The sequence below is a fragment of the Triticum dicoccoides genome, chromosome 7A (assembly GCF_002162155.2).
Source record: "Triticum dicoccoides isolate Atlit2015 ecotype Zavitan chromosome 7A, WEW_v2.0, whole genome shotgun sequence".
Classification (NCBI taxonomy): Eukaryota; Viridiplantae; Streptophyta; class Magnoliopsida; order Poales; family Poaceae; genus Triticum; species Triticum dicoccoides.
In genome coordinates this window covers 31,129,656-31,138,514 of record NC_041392.1, presented here as the reverse complement: position 1 = coordinate 31,138,514, position 8,859 = coordinate 31,129,656, and positions in this window count along the sequence as shown.

Below are 8,859 nucleotides of genomic sequence, written 5' to 3'. Positions count from 1 at the left end.
GGAAAGAGGTGGAGGAGAAGAAGGAAAGGGGGCGTCACCTCCCTCTCCTTGTCCTATTCGGACTAGGGGGAGGGGCGCGCGGCCCTTGCCCTGGCCGCCTCTCCTCTCTTCCACTAAGGCCCACTATGGCCCATTAACTTCCCGGGGGTTTCCGGTAACCTCCCGGTACTCCGGTAAAATCCCGATTTCACCCGGAACACTTCCGATATCCGAACATAGGCTTCCAATATATCAATCTTCATGTCTCGACCATTTTGAGACTCCTCGTCATGTCCGTGATCACATCTGGGACTCCTAACAACCTTCGGTACATCAAAACATATAAACTCATAATATAACCGTCATCGAAACGTTAAGCGTGCGGACCCTACGGGTTCGAGAACTATGTAGACATGACCGAGACACGTCTCCGGGCAATAACCAATAGCGGAACTTGGATGCTCATATTGGTTCCCACATATTCTACGAAGATCTTTATCGGTCAAACCGCATAACAACATACGTTGTTCCCTTTGTCATCAGTATATTACTTGCCCGAGATTCGATCGTCGGTATGTCAATACCTAGTTCAATATCGTTACCGGCAAGTCTCTTTACTCGTTCCGTAATACATCATCCCACAACTAACTCATTAGTTGCAATGCTTGCAAGGCTTAAGTGGTGTGCATTACCGAGAGGGCCCAGAGATACCTCTCCGACAATCGGAGTGACAAATCTTAATCTCGAAATACGCCAACCCAACAAGTACCTTCGGAGACACCTGTAGAGCACCTTTATAATCACCCAGTTACGTTGTGACATTTGGTAGCACACAAAGTGTTCCTCCGGTAAACGGGAGTTGCATAATCTCATAGTCATAGGAACATGTATAAGTCATGAAGAAAGCATTAGCAACAAACCAAACGATCAAGTGCTAAGCTAACGGAATGGGTCAAGTCAATCACATCATTCTCCTAATGATGTGATCCCGTTAATCAAATGACAACTCATGTCTATGGTTAGGAAACATAACCATCTTTGATTAACGAGCTAATCAAGTAGAGGCATACTAGTGACACTCTGTTTGTCTATGTATTCACACATGTATTATGTTTCCGGTTAATACAATTCTAGCATGAATAATAAACATTTATCATGATATAAGGAAATAAATAATAACTTTATTATTGCCTCTAGAGCATATTTCCTTCACCTTCGATGTTGAAACGGTATGCAACAACAAGTCTTTTTTCGTAATTAAGCATGACGTATGCTTCTTCAACGTGTAATTTTCGTCTTTTATAATTCGATTAGCTTATCTCATGCCATGCAAGACGCTATGTCTTGGAGCGTCTGGATTTCGAAGATCATAAAAATATGGAGACAAAGATAATTCATCTCAGGACCCATCATGGTTATGATTTTGCTGTAAAGCTATACAATTCGGAGAGCGTGACCCATTTTGATTGCTCGAATTGGGAAGCATTGTGCAAGTCATATGATTTTCAGGAGGGTGTGTATGTCACCTTCGATCTTGGTGATCATGACGATGGCATTTGGGTCCTTGTTGATATGCTTCCACTTCTACCTCTATGTGCGTTTCTCAAACATATTTGTTAAGTAATTTATATTTTTTATTTCAAAATAGTTGGCAACTTATTTCCATTAATAGCTTATTTTCATTCTTCAAAAAATGTACGAAGATGATAGAGAGAACCTACTACACTGATGGTGTAGAATTAACTTATCAGGAGAAAGATCATCTTATCTCATTTACAAATGATGTTGAGAATTACAATATCGATTATCAAACTCCTGCACATTATGGTCAATACGTGCCACTAGTGCACGTGTTGAACTACAGTAACATCCATGGAGATGGCATGGTAAGATTTTTTACTATTACGACATTTATGCATCTTTTGCATAAATTCTTTTAAAACTAAACTACATTGCTAACTATGAAGTTATTACTATGTTTTTCAATAGAAAATCCCGAAGGACTGTGTGCCTGATCTGATGCTTCCGAAAGGTCGTCTTGATGTTATGAGCTTACAGCCAGGTCATCGAAGGCTTCACTGTTGTTCATACCGGATTTCTAAAACTGATGAAGACATGACAATCAAAGATTAGAAAAATGTATGGACAATCGCAGGGAGCTACTTGGAAGCAACATTGTGCGAAGCGCAAGAATTGGAGACAGGATAATCTCCATTCTCCATAATGGAGAGTCAGGGCAATCTTGTTTAATGTTATTTTACCTTAGAGGGGGTAGTTAGGTCCTAGCTAATACTCATGATCATGTGCTAAGAACAATTAAGTAGGGTTGGTTAGATGACTATAATGATGATGTGCATGACTTGTTATTATGATAACGAGTAGAAGTTGTATGATGATGAGTAGGACTTGTTATTATGATACCAATGATGAGTTATTTATTAATTATTATGATGATGCATGATGTTAAGTTGTATATAATAACTAATCATGGTCATAAAATCATATGATGAAAGTACTGTATATAAAACATATACAAATACAACGATAGTAAGTTGAATTGTCAAAAATATAGGAAAATTTAGCAGTAGCGCTTTTCAAAAGAAACGCTACCGCTACTTACTATTATCAGTAGCGCCTTTTCCCTACCGAGCGCTACTGCTAACTAGGTATAGCAGTAGCACTGGAAAACTAGCGTTACTGCTACCAGTTAGCTATAGCGCCTTACTGGTAGCGCTTGTACAAGCACTACTGATAGCTATAAAACCAACGCTATCACCACTTCACCAGGTAGTGTAGCACTACTAGGGTTATCCTTAGTAGTGGTAGGTCAAGAAGATGAACGTGATCCAAGCGACGCGGATCACCACTTCATCAGGGAGTGTAGCTAGGTGACGTTGCGAAGGTACCCTTCTAGAGGGATGGTGTAGTCTGTGACCATCCTCGCAAGGGTGCTGGCCCCATCGAGAGGAACCTGCCATTGTACGGTCCTGCCGGTGAGCCATGACGACATCACGCTCGACGGCATGGAGCGGATGATGCCTACATTTACTGGCAACAATTTTAGACACTCTCCTCGGTGGGAGATGAGACATATATCACAAGAGAATGTTCAAAGGTTTGTTACCTTCATGAACTTCAGTAGACACAAATGTAATGAGTGATGAGGCAGCATACTGGATAACAGAGTATGTGCTCGTAACTTTGAAGCTGAAAATAATGCCCACTAGCAATATAATTTGAGAATCCATCAAGAGTTGCCTGTCAAAACGTCAACAATTGGGTAAGATGACCATTCTATAATTTTATGAATCAATAAACTATTTTACAAGTCATAATAGTTTTTAAAATTTTAGGATATTTCCTCAATTCATGAAGTTTTTTGAATTAGCGAAATTTTGTAAATTTTCATTAGCATATTTTAATACACGAATTTTTTTAAAAAAAATCATGAATATTTTGATTTCCTGAATATTTGTTTTAAAAATTGCGAACATTGTTTTCAATATGCGTACATTTTTTAAAATCGTGAATTTTTCTGAATCTAGAAACATATATGAATTATTAATCATTTTATTTTAAAATTATCATGTTGTTTCATTTTTGGAACATTTTATAAGTTCCAAATTATTTAAAATGGAAACAAAGAAAGACAAAAAAAGGAAAAAAAAAGGAAATTTAATAAACAGGCCTCCCGGACACTGGCCGGCCCAAATAGACGCGTTGTGTCTTCTCCCAGCGCACAGAGTGCAGTACAGAAGATTCCTACTATTCCCCTCAAAAGAAAAAGAAGATTACTACTGCATGGGCCGGCCCTGGCAGGTATTCTCCTATGTGAATTTTTTTTTGTCACTTACAGGTGGCATCACTGGGTAATATTTTGCAATTATAGGGCCAATTTCGGTGACATGCTGCTAAAAGCAATAGCCCATTTATTATTAGGTACTAGCAAAACGGCCCGAGCCTTGCAACGGGAGAAAAATCATAATCTCTAATGGTCATGACCATATTTTACTGCATCATCGAGATTCACTATGACTCTCATTTTCCAAAAATTGTGAAAAAAATTGACATTCATGAAAAAAATTGGGAACATTTTTACAGTTTTTGAACATTTTCTAAAATCATAAAAAAATTCAATTCCTGAACATTTTATAATATTTGCCAACATTTTGAAAACAACATTGCTAGAATCGACAAGCATTTTTTGGAAATTGGTGGAAAATTTTTTGAAATTCACAAACATATTTGTGATTTAGCGAACATTTTTTGAAATGCACAATCATTTTTCGAATCAGCAAACAGTTTATGAATCAATAAACTATCTTGTAAGTCAGAAACAGTTCTTGAATTTTTCAGACATTTTCAATTCATGATTTTTTTATGAATTGGTGAAATTTTGTTCAATTTCATTTACATTTTTGAATACACGGACTTTCTAAAAACCATGAACATTGTTTGATTTCCCAAACATTTGTTTTCAAAATTATGGACATTTTTTAATATGTGAACATTTTTTAAAAATCATGAACATTTTCTGAATTCACAACCATTTATGAATTATTAACCATTTTTTCAAAAAAAACATTTTTTTGTATTTTTAGAACTTTGATGAATTCTCAAATTATTTAAAGTTTAAAAAAGACAGAAAATAAAAACAAAAAATAACAAATGAAATTTTAAAAAAAACAGGTCATCCAGGCATGAACCAGCCGAAACAGGCGGGCTGTACCTCCTTCTAGCGCACAGAGCGCAGTATAGAAGGTTCCTATTGCATGGGCCGGCCCAGTAAGGGATTCTGCTTTGTGAAACGGTTTTTTTGTCACTTATATGTGCCATTGCTGGGTACTATTTTGCAAAATTAGGGGCAATTTCGGTGACGTACCACCAGAAGCAAAAGCCCTTTTATTATTACTAGCAAAAGAGCTCTCCGTTGCAACGGGGGAAAATAACACATATGAAACAACATCATATTCAGATTGTACACATTTTTCTAATCAATTTTCATATATAACATGTTAAAATTGGAGTTAGGGTTTAAAAGATATGAATATTTTTAAAGCACTTGAATTTGTACCTAAATAGCATTTAAAATGGTTAAAGGATAAAAATAACGTTATGTTAATATTGTACACATTTTGTAATAAATTTTTATATATAACATGTTAAAATTAGAATTATAGTTTAATATATGAATATTTTCTAAAGCATTTAAATCTGTTCCTAAACTGAATTAAAAATGATTTACGTGTAAAAATAATGCCATATTCATATTCTACACATTATTATAATCAATTTTCATATATAACATGTTAAAATTGAAGTTACGGTATAAAAGGTATGGTTATTTTAAAAAAAAGTTATTTATTCTTAATTGACTATGGGGTGATTAACACATATCTCAAGGGGGTTTATGTAAAACTGCAAAATAACAATTCATTGTGACTTAAATATGGATTGCGGGTTAATTAGAATAAAATGCAGGGGTTTGTGTAAAATGTGGAAAGACAATTCGTTCTCTCTTAAAATAGAATTGTGGGTTGAATTTTCAGAAATAGAGGGACTTTTCTGTAAAAATGATAAAGACATACAACCAGAAGCGTTTGCCCCTTCATTATTATTACTAACAAATATGCTCATTCGTTGAACGGGAGAAAACAAATATATGTCCATATGTCTCTAACGCATGGACATGTACTATTGCAGCGAAAAAGAAAATACTTATAGATAAGTGATGCTAAGATTCGTCCCAACCAAAAACTTCATCAATCTTAATCCTCCTTTTGTTAAACAACATACATGTGCAATAAATGTATTTGTCAACCAAGGGAGGCTGAAGATTTGAAACATATGTATGCTTATGGTGGACTACGTTGCACGGATACTTGGATACGTATCGGATATGCGATACAGGGATACGCCCGATACGTCAATTTTCTAAAAACATAGATACGGGGATACGTTTATGTATAGATGTTACATATATTAATTATTACAAATATGAAGAAAAAAATTAAGGAGCTTCTAGGTCAAAGCATGCCTCAATAAGATTACCTCTTTCTTTTCTTGCACTTAGTCCACTTCCATTAATTGGCAGTGAGATTTGACTAGGTTTGCTGTTTCAATCAATGCATCGACTTTCTCTTCCTCACCTTTCAATTGAATAAAAAACATTGACAGACATGTTTTCACATGAACTCACGCCCATGTTGGGAATCTTCAAAGGTGCGCCTTCATTATTGAGGAGATTTCACGTCGAACGAGGGGTTTCAGGTATCCAAAACGTATCACAGAAGTATCCTAGGAGTATCAAACATTATTTTCTTTTCTTAAAATCAAAATGTCGAGGGATACTTACGGGATACGTATCGGGAAGTATCAGGGCAGTATCCGAGTATCGGGGCAGTATCTGGCTGGATACGGCACTTTCTGAAGTATCAGTGCAAGGTAGATGGTGGATTGTCATCCAAAACATGGAATCATCAGTTTGAGAGTGACTTTCATTACAAAATAGACAGAAGAAACAAAAGAAAAAATACAACGCCTCGCCTAATGAACTATCAATGGATATACCGCATCTGCGTTGCAGTGAATTTAACACTTGACTTTATAAAACAATTAGCCAGAAGTAGACTGGAATTTCTAGCCATTTAAAATTATAGGATAGTGTATAATGATGTAATAGAATAATAATTTTAACCATATAGAAAGCAAGAATTTCTTAAGCATAATTATAGTTAGATGTTTGATTATTACTTATCATTGAGGTTTCTCATTTGGTCAACTGCACTGGCATAAATCAGACATGTGTATAGGCCAATTGAGTGCATAAGAATTGCTCACAAATAGATTCAGAGGTGTACTTGAGTTCTGAAGAGTTGAGTTATCCCTGTCCTCTGAATTTCTCTCCATACCAAACAGCCGCACACTTTGTTGCCGTCGTCAACACCACAACAACAGTCCTATAAAATACATAAGATTACTCACAAATCAACAGGTTACCAGCTTGCTGTAAGAATCCGCTCCTCCATCTTCCTACCCTTCAGCACGATAGCCTCAATTGCATATGGTATACTCCAGTGGAACAAATATGCAAACAATACGACGAAGTGCTAAAAAGAGGTTGTCGAAGTAAGGTTCAGAACTGGATCAGGTAAGCATTTAGGCATATCTAAACAAAGAACGTGGCACAAAATAATTCTGATGTGGAGATGACACTTTGTTCCTACAAAAAAGATAAGGTGATAACCTCAATACGACGTCTTCATGAAATTCGGAGGAAAAACCATACGGGAAAACACAGATCCACATTAACCTATGCGGCATGTAAATATATAATTCAGAAATCAACATCTTGCTCATAGCACATTACATCATCAACGCCTCGCATGTGAGAAACTTCACTGGGACAAAGATGCAAACAGTATGGTGAAGTGCTAAAAGCATGGTTGACCAAGTAATGTTCAGAACTGGAATAGGTAGTTAGGTACACCATGAGGCATATCTTTACAAAGAATGTACCACAAAATAAATCTGATGCGGAGATGCACGTTTTTCCTATAAAAAATAAGGTGATATCCTTGTAACGATGTCTAAAAACTTTAGAGGAAAACCAAACATGCAGACCATCATTTAATATGTATATCATGTATAATTCGGAATCAACAGCTTTGTCTTCTCTTTACACATTGAGCACAGCAGTTTCAAGGAGCTTGCTACAGTACATAGACCTTGGAACAATATCATGCTCCTTGGAACTACATTCCATAAGTCCGTACATATGAATAAATCCAAATAGTGGACAAACTGAATTAGAGTTCATAAAACGACAACCTCGCCGCTTGCTTCGCGTGCAACCACTTCATCTCCAACCTGTCGGAGGAGAGCATTGCAGACTGGGCAGACAAACAACGAGGTGTACGGACTTTCTCACTTCCAATGCTGCATGAACCTCCCTGCCTGGTCATCATGCTCTACTGACTGAAGTTTGATGTAGCCCTATATATATATATGCAACGGTGAGCACCGCACTTACTTTGCCAGCCCCTGCAATCAAATTTGTCAACATCCATAGAGCATAGTCCATAAATGCTCTCATTTGCTCAAGGGGGTTAAAATTTAGGTGGCAAATAATTTCAGATTTGAGGAGAAAAGAGCATTGCACTTACTTTGCCAGCCCCTGCAACCAAATTTGTCAACATCCATAGAGCATAGTCCATAAATACTCTCATTTTCTCAAGGGGATTAAAATTTAGGTGGCGAATAATTTCAGATTTGGGGAGAAAATCATAGACGAATGTATTGCAGTGAAGCCTGCTGCCCCTGATGTCTTCAAGCTCCTGCGCCACAAACCAAATATCAGCGCACTGCTTTACTACTAATCTAGAACAAAACAAATCAAGGAAACTATCAATTTTTTTGATAAAAATCAAGGGAAGTATCCTAATCGTGCCATACTAATCTTAATACTCCCCTGCCAACAGCCAGCATCTTCCTCTGCCTGCAACCAATGGTGGAGCATGCAGCAAACAATTGGGGGGCCATAGTGCAAAAGAATGCTATTAGCTGACTTTTCTGAGTCCATGGGCTAACTGTGTTAGAAGCAAATGCTACAAAGCTGGGCGGGCCATGGCCCATGTAGCCTTGCAGTAGCTCCGCCACTGCCTGCAACCACCCACTTCCTCTGCCTGTAGAGCGTCACCCACACATGAACACAGACGCATATCCAGTCACACGCACACACGCTAGGCCACCGGGAGCACAACACATGCGCCACATATGCCACACTCGACCGGATAGAGTCGCCGCCTGTTTGTGTGCAAGAGAACAAGCCGGCCGCCGCCAGCGGCCTCTTTTAGGCGTCGTACCCGAACGGATCGGGGG